Genomic DNA, 16,084 nt, shown 5'->3' with positions numbered 1-16,084 from the left:
GATCTTCACACTATAGCTGGAGAGCATGGAGTGTTAAGAAAATGTAGTACAAGTGGGATTGGATTCCTGTTTTCCCAATGGCTTCTATGCATAAGACACTTCTATTCTATCCTCCCCCCCCACCAAAAAAAAAAGAAATCAAATTTTAGTAAGCCCTCCTTTTCTTATAATGAAAGCATAGAAGTTGAATCTATCACTCACCTTTATAATCCCTAGGCTGAATTTCCATTTTGTACCAGGGAAGCTATTTTAGACAAACCCTGTGAACTTAAATAGGGAAAGTGATTCATTGGCATGTAAGGTCCGTTTCATGTTGATGTCAGGATGGAGAAATCAGATGGTGCTAAATGTTCTCTCAGGTCAATACTTGATGACTTCATAGCTTTCACCAGCGTTTTTAATGTTTCGACATTTAGCACTCAAGTCCAGGAGCTTTTTGCCACCTCTTTGTGAAGGGGGAGGTTGTGGGGGAGGGATGCTATTGAAAGGTTTTTTTCAAAAGGTTAGTTAATGCACCAGGGCATGGATTTCGTTACACGATCGCATAACACTGAGTGGCAGAACGTATAGTGGGTAATCTAAAAATAATTACTGCTCAGATGTCGATTAACCAAGGGTTGGCCAGCAGCCGGACTTTGAAAATGTGAAGCTGAAGGCTAAGAGACCAGGTTCCTGGGACACTGATCTTTGATAAGGCTGCAGGTTGGGAGGAACTAAAATCAAAACCCTGCTCTTACAGGTCTCACTCACTTTCCATTCCTCTTCATAATCAGAAGCTGCTCCATGCCCACAGGAACTGCACAGGGCCAATAAAGGGCTAGCATAGTCCTTCTCTGCTAAAGTCAGAAGCCATCTTATGTCTGCTAAATATCATTATAGATTATCATTAATGCTTATCTGTGGTGGGTGCTATGCTCTTTCTATAATACTGGCCTGCCTAGGGAAGTGTGGCATTTGACTGGATACCAAGGGAAAAAAGAGAATCTAGCCCAGAGTGTGGAGCTGAAAGTTCTCCTAAGAGAATCAGAAATGCTCAGGTGAGGCAGGCAGGGAGTTGAATCCATGTAACTGAGACAGACATTATAAACTTCCTCCCTTTGCCAAAACACTCTCCACATTGTCACGTCCTTTTCTCTTCCCTTGCTGGTCTCTCCTCCCTTCTGTCACCTCCACTGAGAGTTCCTTGAAGGCAGAGGTAATCCCTACTCATTCTTGAATCTTCTTTGTCTGGTATGCACACTGCGTTTTGGATGAGTATATAAATGAATAATAGTTATTTTTAATTTTTTTTTGTCTTTTTGCTATTTCTTGGGCCCCTCCCGCAGCATGTGGAGATTCCCAGGCTAGGGGTCCAATTGGAGCTGTAGCCGCTGGCCTACACCAGAGCCACAGCAACACGGGATCTGAGCCACGTCTGCAACCTATACCACAGCTCACAGCAACGCCAGATCCTTAACCCACTGAGCAAGGGCAGGGACCGAACCCGCAACCTCATGGTTCCTAGTCGGATTCGTTAACCACTGCTCCACGACGGAAACTCCTAATTATTTTTAAAAAGAGACTTGTAATGACAGAAAATAAGGAAGTGCAAGAAGAAAAAGGAAAGAAAGAAAGAGGGAGGGAAGGAAGGAAGGAAGAAAGGGAGTTCCCATTGTGGCGCAGTGGAGACAAACCTGACTAGTAACCATGAGGATTCGGGTTCAATCCCTGGTCTTGCTCAGTGGGTTAAGGACCTGGCATTGCTGTGAGCTGTGGTGTAGGTCACAGATGCAGCTCACATCTGGTGTTGCTGCGGCTTTGGCATAGGCCATCAGCTGATTCTTCCCTTAGCCTGGGAATTCCCATATGCTGCAGGTGCAGCCCTAAAATACAAAAAAAAAAAAAAAGAAAAGAAAAGAAAAGAAGAAAGAAAAAGAGAGAAGAGAAGGAGGAAGAGGGGGTGGGGAAGGAAGGAGAAAAAGGTGGGGAGAAAGGGAGAAAAAAGGAAAAAAATATAGGACCTAACTGAAAGAGCTCCCAGTGGTCAAAGCTGGAACAGTCTGAATAACAAAATAAAACAGTATTGAATTATAATTCAAAGTATAGAATAAATATCCATGAGTCCATACTCACATAAATAAATGATTGAATAAATTAATAAATGGGGAGAAGGAACAAATCCTCCATGCAGAATTGGAAATAAATTTTGTAGATACTCTGCCCTAAAGGGAGTGGATGCTAACTTCCTGTCCTTAAATGTGAGCTGTGCAGAGTGACTTCCCTCCAAGGAGGGAAAGTACGAAAAAGAGAAGTAATGTTGCAGTAGAGAGACTTGACAAACACGATGTTAGCCAGATGACCGATATTAATGTCAAAAGTCATCAGTCATGTAGACAGTATGTGTGTCTACACATACTATGATGTGATGAAAATGGCACCTCGTCTCTGTGATCTTCCTCCCCCAAACCCATAACCCCAGTTCGATCTTGAGAAAAACAACAGACAATCCCAATAGTGGGCATCCTACAAAGTATCTGACCAGTCCTCCTCAAAACTGTCAAGGTCCAAGTTCCCGCTGTAGCACAATGGAATTGGCGATGTCTTGGGAACACTGGGATGCAAGAATGATGCCCAGCCCAAAACAGTGGGTTAAGGGTCCGGCTTGGCCATGGCTGTAACTTAGATTACAGCTGTAGCTCAGATCTCATCCCAGGCCCGGGAGCTCCATGTGCCGTGGGGCAGCCAAAAAAGAAAAAAAGACAAAGAAAAAAAAAACTGTCAAGGTCATCAAAAATAAGGAAAGTCTGTCACAACCTCAAGGAGCCCAAGGAGACATGATGATCGAACCTATAATATGGTTTCCTGGATGGGATCCTGGAAAAAAAAAAAAAAAGGACATGAGGGAAAAACTAAGGAAATCTGGATAAACTATGGGCTTTAGTTAATAATGCATTAATTTTGTCCTTTTTTTTTTTTTTTTAAGGGCCGCACTGCAGCATATGGAGGTTTCTAGGCTAGGGGTCAAGTGGGAGCTGTAGCCTCCAGCCTACACCGCAGCCACAGCAATGCCAGATCCAAGCCACATCTGCGACCTACACCACAGCTCACGGCAATGCTGGATCCTTAACCCACTGAGCAAGGCCAGGGGTCGAACCTGTGTCCTCATGGATACCAGTCAGATTTGTTACTGCTGAGCCATGACAAGATCTCCAATAATGCATTAATTTTGATTCATGAGCTGTAACACACATATCTTGCTAAGGTAAGATAATAATAGGGGAAACTGTGTGAGGTAGTGAGGGAGGTGATGTATGTGGGAACTCTCTGTTCTATCTGATCACTTTGTCTATAAATATAAAACTGTTCTTAAGAATAGTCTATTTTTAAACAGAGAGAGGGGAGGTAAGAAGGAAGGAAGGGAGAGTAGGAAGGAGTGGAAGAGAAAGAAGGAGCTGGACGGTTTAGGTCTGTGCCCTTAGGATATACATGGCCAGTCCTGTTACACAGAACCTGTAAGGAACCATCAATGGAAAACTCCTGTGGCGCACACTGTCACCCTGGATAAGAAGCAGTTTTCCCTGTGATGCTCCAGCAAGAATTTCCGGCCTGCACGAGAGGCTTGCTGAGTGCCCGACTCCTGCCTTACATGCTTGTACAAGTTGTTTCTGGATGCTGACATGGATGGCGTTTAAAAACCAGTGGGCCCACAACTCTGGGTTCCTCTGGCCTAGGAAATGTCTCACTGTTTTCAGGCTGCCATAATCACCAAGAAAAGCCAGAGAAGGAGTTGCCTTATGGTGCAGCGGGTTAAGGATCCAGCATTGTCACTGCTGTGGCGCAGGTTTGATCCCTGGCCCAGGAACATCCTCATGCCATGCGTGTGGCCAAAAAAAAAAAAAAAAAAAAAAGGAAAGAAAGAGAAGAAAAAGCCAGAAACGTGATGGGGAGCTGCATCTACATCTCTGCATTCTTATCTCATATAGTATTTGCATGCTTTCCTAGCTGCTTTGAGAGAAAGTAAAAGCAACCTCAAGGTGAGCTCACCCATCCTTGCATCCAGACCAGAATCTGGCCTGGTCCCTCTGTAATCATGGATTAGTTTGGACCTGAGGTTGCCTCACCCAGTGAATACTGCTGCCTTCTTCCATTCTGAATACTGTATCTGGCCTGCCCAGTGAACTAATATCTCTTGCTGGTTTTCTGGGTGCTGGCATGCTTTCTTCCATGTTGTTGCATTGATGCTACTACTTACACAGAGGCGGTTATCTTTCTTTACCTGGAAATGAGAACTTGAAGTTGTAGGAGGAGTTGTGATCACACCATTAGGGGCAGAGTTCATCTTTGCACTTCCTGAATGTGAATGGAAGCTGGGGCTGAGAGAATAGACAAAGTCGTTATCACAGGAGACCCCCAAGCCCCTGGTGGTCTCACAAGGTTTGCAGTCCACAGTTCTACTTCTTTCTGCCCCACAATCCTGGGTAAATCCCAGGTCAGCAAGAAAGTCTCATATAGTGATTGGCCTAACTGTGGCCAAGAGTCAGAGACCCTCAGTTTTATGCCAGTTCTGCCCCTGACTAGTCAGAACATTCCTCGATATTGATGCTGACACACGCTTCATGGTGATAACAGCAGGAAATTTGCTGAGGAATTGGTCTCATCTCTTTGTTCCATTCATTTTGATAATAACTAACATTTATATCACAGTTTGCAGTATTCACACGAACCTTATCTCACTTGATTTTCAAAAGAATTCTCTGAGATAACCAGAAGAGTAGTTATTGTCTCATTTTTGCAGAAGGGGAAGCCAAGGCTCAGAGAAATTAAGCAATTGGTAGCAAATTAATGTCACAAGAAAGGTCGCAAAGGCGCAGGCAACTCAGCAAATGGCTGCTCCTGAAACCTACAGTCAGGAGCCATCCTATGTATGCTAAATGTCAGCTGAAAGGTTTTCCCCGGTGTGCCCATCCTGCTCTTCTTACAAGCTCCGTCAGTTGGATTTTTTAAATCTCAAACTCACATAAGTCTTCAAATGGGGCTCATTGTTAAAAATGAAGAAACAGGTTCAAAGTTACATGCCCACTATCATACAGCTAAGAAGATCTCAGCAAATAGAATCCAGACCTGTATACATTCTGTTTTCTCACATTATGTGTTCCATCATAAGTGACTAGACAGAGTTCCCAGTGCTGCACAGCAGGATCCCACTGGGTCACCATGCTGCAGTCGGAAATATATATATATAATAAATGATTAAAAAAAAGAATCCAGACCTAATAAAATAACAACTCCGGAGTTCCTGTTGTGGCTCAGTGGTTACTGAACCCAACTAGCATCCATGAGGATGAGGGTTCGATCCCTGGCCTTGCTCAGTGGGTTAAGGATCCGGGGTTGCCATGAGCTGTGGTGTAGGTTGCAGGAATGGCTCGGATCCTGCGTTGCTGTGGCTGTGGTCTAGGCCGGTGGCTACAGCTCCAACTGGACCCCTAGACTGGGAACCTCCATATGCCACGGGTGTGGCACTAAAAAGACAAAAAAAAAAAAAAAAAAAAAAAAAAAAGACAACAAAAATAAGAGAGCTCCTGTTCTTCCCTCTCAGGCACAGTCCTTTGCTAACTTACCCTCCCTGAGTGACATCCTTTACACCTGTGACATGTTAACCATCAAATTTGTCTCTAGCCCACCCTTCTGAGCTCCAGGCCCATATATACAAATGCCTGCTAGCAATCTCCACTTGGGTGTCCCATACACACCTCCAGGCCAACACATCCTACACTGAACTCATACATCTCCCAAACCTGCTCCTCCCTGAGGACTTCTGACTATAAGATCACCACAGCCCATGGGAGTTTGAGGTTAGTAGATGCAAACTATTACATTTAGAGTGGATAAGCAATGAGGTCCTGCCATATAGAACAGGGAACTCTATCCAATGTCTTGAGATAGACCATGATAGAAGAGAATATAAGACAAGTAACGTACATATATGTATAACTGGATCCGTTTGCTATACAGCAGAAATTGGCACGAGATTGTAAATCAGTTATACTTTAATAAAAATTTAAAAATTAAAAAAAAACAGCCCTGTACTTTAACAATAATAATTTTAAAAAGAAAAAAAAAAAGATGGGTTAAAATCAGTGAGATGTGTTTGGACAGGAATGAGTGAAAAGGCCTCTATGTCAATTTAAATGATTAATTGTGCTGCCAAAAAGACCTAGAAGTTTTAATTCCCCAGAAGTCAGTATCGAGATGCAGTAGTTAAGAAATAAACATAGTCTTGGATTGAGTTCATCAGAATTTAGCTTATAGGAAAGTTGTCTATTTTGGAAGTCTTTCTCTATACTTGTATCATAGTGTGGGATTGTTCTGGGCTCTACATTTTAATGGTAAGATTGAAAAATGAAATAAAATACTTTACAAAATAAAAAAATGTGCAATTCTGACCTAGCAATTCCATTTCTAGGACTTTAACACTATACTTTATGTTTACAGTCAAAATTGTACATATACCCGGCCATTCAGTGATTAACTTTCTTGCAAGGGTCAAAAGACTTAAAGCGACATGAAGTCCATTCTTAAAGGATGACATAAATACATTACACTTATTCAAAAAGCCATTAAAAGAACAAGGAAACTTTTGTTATACTGATATATGAAGAACTCCAACGTTTGCTATTAAATAATAATAATTATTATTATTTATTATAATAATTATAATAATCAGTCCAGTGTAGAGATAGTGTTCTAACATTTGTGTAAAAAAAACAAAATTAAGGTAATGATATCTTTTGAATTTTAAAGCACGTGAATGTATTAATTATTCAAACTAATAATAAAGAATAATTTCAAAAATAAAAAAGCAACCCCCCCCCAAAAAAAAAACAATGACAGCTGGCTTTATATTCTAATGACATCCTCAGGAGTGTTTGATGCCTGTCCCAAGAGTGAACTCTGTGCCATTTTTCCAAATATAAAAAATTATTATCATTAAAAAATGACCATCATATTCATAACACTGATCTCATAGGCTTGCTGTGACATTGAAATGGGATTAGGCATACAAAGTACCTGGGTACAAAACCTGTCATATAGCAGAATCCCAGTAAATATTAAGAAAATAGAAAAGTTCACATTGTGATGCAGCAGAAACGAATCCGACTAGTATTCATGAGGATGTGGGTTCGAATCCCTCGCTCAGTGGGTCGGTGATCCACTGTTGCCATGAACTGTGGTGTATATAGGTCCTAGACACAGCTTGGATCCCAAGTGGCTATGGGTGTGGCGTAGGCCAGCAGCTGTAGTTCTGATTCAACCCCTCGCCTGGGAACTTCCATATGCTGTGGGTGCTGCCTTAAAAAGAAAAAAAAAAAAAATAGATCTCATCTGTTAAGAAAAAGAAATCATTGTCGTATGACAAGGTAATCAAGGAATATTCAGCCAAGAAATTTAGTAAAAAAAAAAAAAGTATTAGAGGTATGTTAGGCATTTAGTTAAATGTCACATTTTCCAATTTTGCAGTGAGTTTTGGCAGTCATCATAAAATGTGTGATCTACTGTGATTTCTTAGTCTAAATGAATACTTCATTTAACCTGAAAAAAATATATTACCACAGTCCAGTCCACTGCACACATCAGAAACATGTACATCCTATGACAGCCCTTCCTCCCCCTTCCCCTTGCCCTCCGCCTTCTCAATTCTTTCTCCTAAGCTCATCTCTAACCACTCTGCTGCTTCATCTACCCTGTGTCTTGCAATCCTTTATCCTTTGTCTTCTTCAGTGGATTTCCCAGTGATCCCCGTGCCTCAAGTCTCACCCCACCCCTCAAACTCTTCTCTATCTGGCCACGTGGCCCTCCTAGATCTGGCCCTGCCTGACGGCTGTTCCAGCCTCACTACCCTCACTTTACCTCAAGCACGTTGTGTTCAACTCCAAAGTGCATCCAGTCTGCAAACAGCCATGTGCCTTCTGCCTGGAATGGTCTGTCTCCATCTTCGAGATTCAGTTCATCAACCACTGGCAGACAGTTCCTCTACGAAGCATGCCACTCTCCAGGGAAAGTTGCTCACTATCTCCTTCGTGACACACTTGTCCCTTGCACTTGTCCACATCATGGCCCTTCTCACAATTCTTTGCTTACCTGCCTTCCCTCCACCACTGTCACCATCCTGGGCGATCCTGGAGAACAAAGACTAGGCCCGATTAATTCTAGCCCAGTACCCAACACATAATGAGCCCGCCCTAGGTATGCACTGGATGTATGCTCGCATTCATCATCGCTGGATTTTCGAATCACTGAAGGCAACTTAGAGCGAGTCTAGTCACTCCAGACTCTCATTTTACAGATAATGATATCAAGGCTCAGAGAGGATATGACTTGCTGAGCTATATAACTACTTGGCAGTGATGGCAATAAATAGATTCAAATCTCCCAAACCGATTCGCTCCTTTATCAGCTCTCTCCATGATTCCTCACTGCCTCTCACACTCAAAGTAGAAAAGCCATTACGCCTGTCACCCCGTCTCTGTTTCTAGTCATACAGAGACAACGGAAATTACTAACGCCTTCCCTTTCTACAGCCGAGGGATTTTATTTAACAATGGCTGAATGCTGTCTGTAAAAATGCTTTGACTTCAGAGATGAGATACAGCGCAGCCAAGACTCAGCGGCCTACCACTTTGATTTCAACTTCTCAGTTTACTCTCTCACTTCCTATATTGACTTTTCCTCCCATGCAGCCTGCAGCCCAGCAGAAGCTGGAGGAGAAAGAGATTTGCGACTTCCTTTTCCACTCCAACGCCACTTAAACAAGGAGAAAGGTATTGTAAATAAAATAAGTCAAAGGTTCCTGTATAGCAGCATGAAAAATATCGCCATTGATTTTAAGTTCAGAATGAGAATAAAAGGCAGTTCAAGTTTAGAGTCTGGCACTGGGAGTGGTGATGGCACTGCTCAGACACTGCACATCTATCCATATGTACATGTATAAAAGAGCCTGTCAACCTAAGAGATGTTTCTCATTTCTGACATTCTTTAAAAGGGAGAGGTATGTTACCTTGAAAACTAACCATGTCATAAAAAACAAAGAAAGGCCGTGAAAATGTTCCAGATTAAAAGAGGCTAAAGAGACACAACAACTAAATGCTGTATCTGACCCTGTCCTGGGTCCAGTTATTGAAATGAGAACAAATTATTGATACGAATGTGTTATATTAGTATTAAAGTGATAGAAGTTGATCCCTCTGTTGTGATTAGTTGAGAAATTAACCTGTTCTTAGGAAACAACACACTGAAGTATTTAAGGGTAAAGCCTCATGATGCATGTAATTTACCCTCCAATGCTTCAGAAAAACCCCCTGTGTGTGTGTAGATAACATGATTCATGGATAGATAGATATGGATATAAAGGAAACAAAGTAAAATATTTACAGAAGGGAGTCTAAGTAAGACATTTACAGATGTTATTTTTTTAAGATTTTGGGGGGGTTTTTTTGCAGATGTTGTTTATGCTGTTTTTATCCCTGCGACTTTTCTGTTAATCTGAAATTATTTTCAAATATTTTTTTTTAGAAAATCATGTGTGAGCAAAATTTCGCTTTTGTGATATTTAAGTTCGATTTGCTCTATCTTCAATAATCATGTCCTTGACTATATTTTAAAAGCTATACGATTTTTTAAAAAAAGAAATAGGCATAGCATTGTCTTAATTCAGAAGAGAGGGCATAAACACAGAAAAAGATAGAAATGCTAATAAGCAGCAAATGCCAAAATCCAAATGAGTAATGGCAACAAGCGGGAAGGCAAAATGTGATTTCAGGGCTTTAGAGAAGAGATGGAATTGGAGTCAGGCCTGTGACTGGGGGAAGGGTCTAGAAAGGAGCAGAAGTGAGGAGAGGACACTCCAAGTGAAGAGTACAGTGGAGCTAAGGTGTGGAGTTGGGAAAGCACATTCTGTATGATTCGAGAGGTTTCATGGGGGGAAGGGGGGATGCGGCAAAGGTCAGGTATCAGTGAGGTGGCGGCCAACCAGGGATGCCTGGAAATGCCAGTTTAAGGAGTTTGGGCTTTACTCCAGAGGTCAGAGGTCAGCAAACACTTAGAAATGGCTGGCCCCTCTTTCTTCTGGACAACCACAGATAGAGCTGGGAGTGGGCTGTGCCAATGATTATGCAAAGATGACGAGAGGACTCACATAGTTAAGGAACATGTCCTTCGTAGAGCCTACCAACCAGAAATCCATTCGAAAACAGAACTATCTTTGGGCAGCTAATTTGGTACTTCTTGTTCACAATTGAGTGCACTTCATCAGATAATCGTGTCTTGCTTTGAACATGTGGCTATTTCAGCTACGTTATTAACCATGCTGAGGGAATGGAAATTTTTAAAGAAGGATGGAGAGCAGTAATTTTTGAGAGTTGCATGAGGGAAGACTGAGAGGGCAGGTTTATTAATCAGGGTAGTTAATGCTAGCTGCTGTAACCAAAAAAAACATAGTGATTAACATAGTAGTGTTCTATTTATCATTCATTCATGTCATGGTCTGGTATAAGTGGGACAGCTCTCCTTAGTAGGTCCCCTCCAATCGGGTGACTCAGGAATCCAGGCAACTTCTGTCTTGTGATGCCACCATATTAAACACATGGCCTCTGAAGTCACTATGGCAAGGAAAGATTGAGAGGGATGATCGATCGCACCAGGAGTTTTGTGGTCAGGGAAGGAGGTGATGTATATCACTTTTGACCATGTGTCAGAGCCTAGTCACATAGGCTCAAGCAGACTGCAAAATCCAATGGAATATGTAGTTGTTCTGTGTCCCCGGGAAGAGGAAATAAAACGGTGAATTTGGGGTTCCCCCAAGAGCCAACTCTCAGACAAGCATATGGGTACCAATAGTTTAGGCAAAAGGTTATCTGGGAACATCAGTAGGAGAGTAGGGAAGTGAGATAGAGGGAAAGAAGCCTATGCAGAGTATGTTAATGAGCATCCTCTGGGCACCTTAGACTCAATCGTCCTGGGGGCTATTAGGAGACTTTATAAAATTAGCACTGAGTTGTTCCACCTGAGAGGTGAGCAAGTTGTGCTATTTATCCACCAACTTCTGTCCTTCTTTGGTTGAAGGCTGCTCCCGAGGAAATTAACTCTCTGGCATTTCTGGCAAGCAGGCAAGCATGCTCCAGCTGCCAGAGAAAGTCCTCAGGCAGAGAGTACATGTGCTTGGGTATGACGCCAGCAGTGTGTACAGAACGGTGAGTGCTGAATGTGTGTGAAAGGGACATCAACAGCATCTGCTATAGTGAGCACCCACCCATAGCTTGTAGCCTTTTGCTGCCGCAGTAATAACCCTGATAGAAGAGCTCCCAGGAGGCCAGAGTACAGCCCTGGGGCTATGCCTCTAGGGTGAGTCCTAGAAATGCATATTTAATAAGCTCCCCAGGTGGGTCCAAAGCAGTCCATTTATAGATGAGCATGTGGAAGTACCTCCCATTCTCTATTCAAACTTCCTTCATCTCACTTCTCTTGCAAACCACTAGTGAAACCACTTTCCTTGGTCACCGCTGGCCTCCACTTCAAATTTCATTGTCTCCTCAAGTCCTCAACTTAGGCACTTGATAAATGTTATTATTCCCTTCTGGAAACACTCTCCTTCCTTCTGGACACCGCTCCCCGCTCCCCACTCTTCTAGTGCTTCCCCGGCTCTCCTGGGTGCTTTCTCTATAACCAGAGCCCCTGACTCTTCCTTGGATGCCTGCAATTGTTCCTGATCACTACAGCCAGACTTGGGGAAGAAACCAGAAATGATAAGTGGATTTATTGGCAAGGGTTCCCTGAAGCCATGTGTTGACAAGGATTCTGAGGCCCTATGTTCAATTAGCTATGTCAGCTATGAGGATTGACATAAGGAGCAGCAGCCTGAATTCAGACATTAATCAGCTCTGCTGTACATCTTTCTCAAGTTTCTGCTTTACATGATCTCCCTAACAATCTCATCTGTTCTCAAGGCGTTAACTATTATTTATATAGATACAATCTAAATACATATTTCTATTCATGACCTCTCTCAGGAGATCCAAATCCAACTCTCTGGAGGACATATTGACCTTGATATTTATTTTCTAATTACAGTGTCTTTCATCTACATTCTCTATGTTACATGATGACTTTACCATCTTTCAAGACCCTCAACTTAAAACCGCGGCAGCATCTTCACTCCTTTAGTATTTCCTCATCACATTTCCCTATCATCCACTATGGTGTGCAACAAATTCTTAGAATTAATTGCTTACACTCTGTCTGCCCCAACACATTGTGGATTCATTGAACCAAAGAACCAGATCTAATTCATCTCGCACCTTTAGCTTCCAAAACTGTTTCTTGTACCAAGTAGATGCTAAGTGCCTGAGGATGTATTTATATATACACAAAGTATGTGTGTATGTACATATATTTAGTATATAAATTATATGTGTGGGTGTTTTGCTGCTTCTCTTTTAACTCTTCCACCCTTTCCACCCCACGTCTCTAATCAGTCACCCAGCTCAGTCCACTCAAGTGCTCTACAAAGACACCTATAAATTACAGCTCCACTTCTAGCCTAAGTATTTTCCGCAAGTGTGGTCCCCTGGAAAACAGACTCTGAGGTAGAGACGTCAGTGCAGGAAGTTGATTAGGAACACCTGTGGAGGTGTGCAGTTAGTAGGGTTAGGGAGAAGGAGGAGTTGGACTGAAATACCGTCACAATTAAAGCCTCATCTTTTAGGGAGCTCTAGAGCTGGGATGACCTTTAGAAATCACACACCGTCCCATGCATGCGTGCACACACACCCCATCGATTAATCATGGGATGTAAGCTGTCCTAGAGAAATGTGATTTGGGGCAGGGGAGTGCTCCTCAGGTGAGTGCAGGGCCCCAAAGGAGACTCGGCTGAAATCCATCAGCCACCAGCACTTCCTGCAACTAGGCTAACAAGCACTGTAGTCCTGAGGTGGGGATCTTGGAAGCACACCACAGCATTCCTTAGGCTGCCTGTGTCCTCATCCATTCCCACGTGACTTCTTGCCCCCACTACTGCAGGCTTTGCTAAGCAGTTTCACTGCTCCCAACCTCTTTTTTCCAATCCATCATTGGCCTGCCACCCAGGCTAACTTTTCACAAGTCAATCTGATATGTTCTAGAGTCAAGATACATGTTCGAGAGTCAACACAATATGTACTGTGTTGTACAAATCCATTATACTGTTGTTGTACAAATCGCAGTATGTACAAATCCATTTGTGTGGGTGGGGGGAGTATATATGTATTTATATACTTAAGTGTGTATGTGTGTGTATATGTATATGTTTTTTTGTTCTGCACGTATATGAAAGTATCTCTGGGAAAATCCATAGAGACAGAAAGTAAGTTAGTGGTTGCCAGGGGTTGGAGAGATGGAGAAATGGGGAGTGACTGTTAATGAATATGGGAGTTTCTTTTGAGTGTGATGAAAATGTTCTAGAATTAGACAGTGGAGATGGTTGCAGAGCTTTGTAAATACACGAAAATGCCCTGAATTGTATAATTTAAAATCATAATCGTATGGTATATGAATCATATCTTATTTTTAAAAGTATTTCAGAGTGGACATAAGAAAATGATAGCAGTGATTATCAGGTTTGTGTCTTTTGTGTTGGACTGGCTTTTCAGATTTTCTGTAAGTCAACGTATTTTTTAATATTAATTTGGGAAGGAAATCACTTGTCTCCTCAAAGTTACTCTACTGCTTTAAAACCTTTGAAACTTCATCCCTATAGAAGGAGTGAAGGCCAAACTCCTGACAGTGTAATGCAGGCTCTTTGAGAGCAGCCCCCAACCTGCTCTAACAGACACTCATCTTTCCCTCGCCCAGGACTCTTCACCCCTGACCTCAGCCACCTCAAGTTTCTTCATTTTCCGAATGTGCCCTGGCCGTCCTGTCCCAGAGTCTTCGTTCCCTGCCACTTACCACCCACTCCCTTCTTTATCTCCTTTCCCACCCAGCCTTACCTGCATTAGTATTTCCAGGGCCAGATCAAATCTCACTTCCCTAAAGTTGCAGTCGAATGGCTCTCTGTCTTTCTAGGTCTACTACCACTTTTTTGGCATCTGTTTTTATAGTATTTATCGCAGGCTGCCATTTTATATAATCGTGTACTTTTTGTTAAGCCAATTCACTTTTGATTCCTCTGTTATATACAGCATGTGGAGCAGATAATCAGTCCAACCTAATTTTTGGTTTAAAAATTTTAAGTGCGGAGTTCCGGTTGTGGCTCAGTGGAAACGAAGCCAACTAGTATCCATGAGGATGTGGATTTGATCCCTGGCCTCGCTCAGTGGGTTAAGGATCCAGCATTGCTATGAACTGTGGTGTAGGTCACAGTTGTGGCTCGGATCTGGCATTGCTGTGGCTGTGGTGTAGGCTGGCAGCGGCAGCTCCAATTCGACCCCTAGCCTGGGAATGTTTTAAGTGCAAATCCACATTTATGCACTTGTTCAGTGATAAGTATGTGTCAGGCTGTAGTGCCCAGGTCACAGAATGTCCTTGCTCTCATGGAACTTACTTTTTAATTTTTATTTATGTATGACATACCTAGAATGTACATGAGTCTTAAGTATACACCTCAGTGACATTTTACATATGTACGTATCCATGTAATCACCACCCACATCAAGATACAGAATATTTTCAGCACCTCATGCTCTCTCTCTGTCAATATCCTCCCAACCCAGAGAAAACCACCATTCCCACTCCTACCACCATAGATTAGATTTTGACTGTTCATGAATGTCATAGAAATAGAATCATATAGTATGTTCTCTTTTGTGCCTGGCTTCCTCTTTTCCATCCTAATGTCTGTGAAATTCATCCATGTGCTGTGTGTAGCAGCAGTTCATTCTTTACATTGCTGTGTGAAATCGAACATTTCACAATGTATTTATCCATTCTCCTATTGACGGACATCTGGTTTGGTCCCAGTTTGGGGCTACTGTGAATGAAGATGTGATAAACATTCTTGTACATGAACCAACTATAATGGAAAAAATAAAAATCATTTAAAAAAACATTCTTGTACATGGTTTTTGATGGACATAAGCACTCATTCCTCTTGGAGATACTCCTAAGAATGGAATTGCTGGTGCTTAGTTGGCTTTTGTGGCTTTTGCCCAACATCCTTCTCGAAACAATTGTGCCAACTTGTACTTTCACCAAAAACACATGAAAATAAAGATACAAACAAATAAGAAAAACATCTGGGAGTGAAAAAAGTAACTGACAGAATTAAGATCAGATGATCAAGCTGTATTAGATTTAGTGGCCAGGCAAGACTTCTCTGGCAAGGTGAATTTTTTTTATATTTTATTGGAGTATAGTTGACTTACAATGTTGTATTAGTTTCAGATGTACAGCAGAGTGATTCACTTATACATAATACATATACATATAGCCATTCCTTTTCAGATTCTTTTCCCACATAAGTCACTAAAGAGTATTGAGCAAATTTCCCTGTGCTAGACAGTAGGTCCTTGTTACTCATCCATTCCATATATAGTAAAGTGTATATGTCAATCTCAACCTCCCATTTTATCCCTTCCCCTAACATTTTCCCTTTGGTAACCAGAAGTTCGGTTTTGAAATCTTTGACTCTGTTTCTGTCTTGTGAACAAGTTCCCATTGGTTATTATTTAATAGATTCCACATATTAATGATCTCATTCAATATTTGTCTTTCTCTGTCTGACTTACTTCACTTAGTATGATAATCTCCTATGCCCATCCATGTTGCTGAAAATGGCATTATTTCATTCTTTTTACATATGTACCACATTATACATATGTACCACATCTTCTTTAGCCATTCCTGTGTTGATGGGCATTTCAGTTGCTTCTGTATTATTGTAAATAGCACTGCAATGAACGTTGGGGAGCATGTATCTTTGTGAGCTATAGTTCTTCCCAGATATATGCACAGGAGTGGGATTGCTGGATCATATAGTAGTTCTATATTTAGTATATATTTAGTATATAGTATATAGTAGTTTTTTTGCCATAGTGGCTGCACCAATTTACATTCCCACCAACAGTGTAGGAGCATT

The 16,084-nt window shown here is 41.8% G+C and overlaps 1 long non-coding RNA gene across 2 annotated transcripts in view; it reads left to right on the top strand.

Annotated features, from left to right (window-relative positions):
• LOC110257765 (uncharacterized) overlaps positions 1-15,053 on the top strand; it is a 151,606-nt gene extending 136,553 nt beyond the window's left edge. The window contains exon 3 of one of the 2 annotated variants that reach the window (XR_014835813.1): positions 8,718-15,053. This is a non-coding gene — a long non-coding RNA (uncharacterized LOC110257765). The remainder of the gene's footprint in view (positions 1-8,717) is intronic. The other variant, XR_014835812.1, reaches the window with a different exon arrangement.
• The last annotated feature ends 1,031 nt before the right edge of the window (positions 15,054-16,084 follow it).

This window comes from Sus scrofa, chromosome X, assembly GCF_054392235.1.
Source record: "Sus scrofa isolate SSC_HxYL_T2T_F1_AM1 chromosome X, Sscrofa_HxYL_maternal_Yorkshire_Landrace_v2.0, whole genome shotgun sequence".
Taxonomy (NCBI): Eukaryota; Metazoa; Chordata; class Mammalia; order Artiodactyla; family Suidae; genus Sus; species Sus scrofa.
Note: the sequence above shows the minus strand (reverse complement) of the source record. Positions and strands in the feature narration are given on the sequence as shown.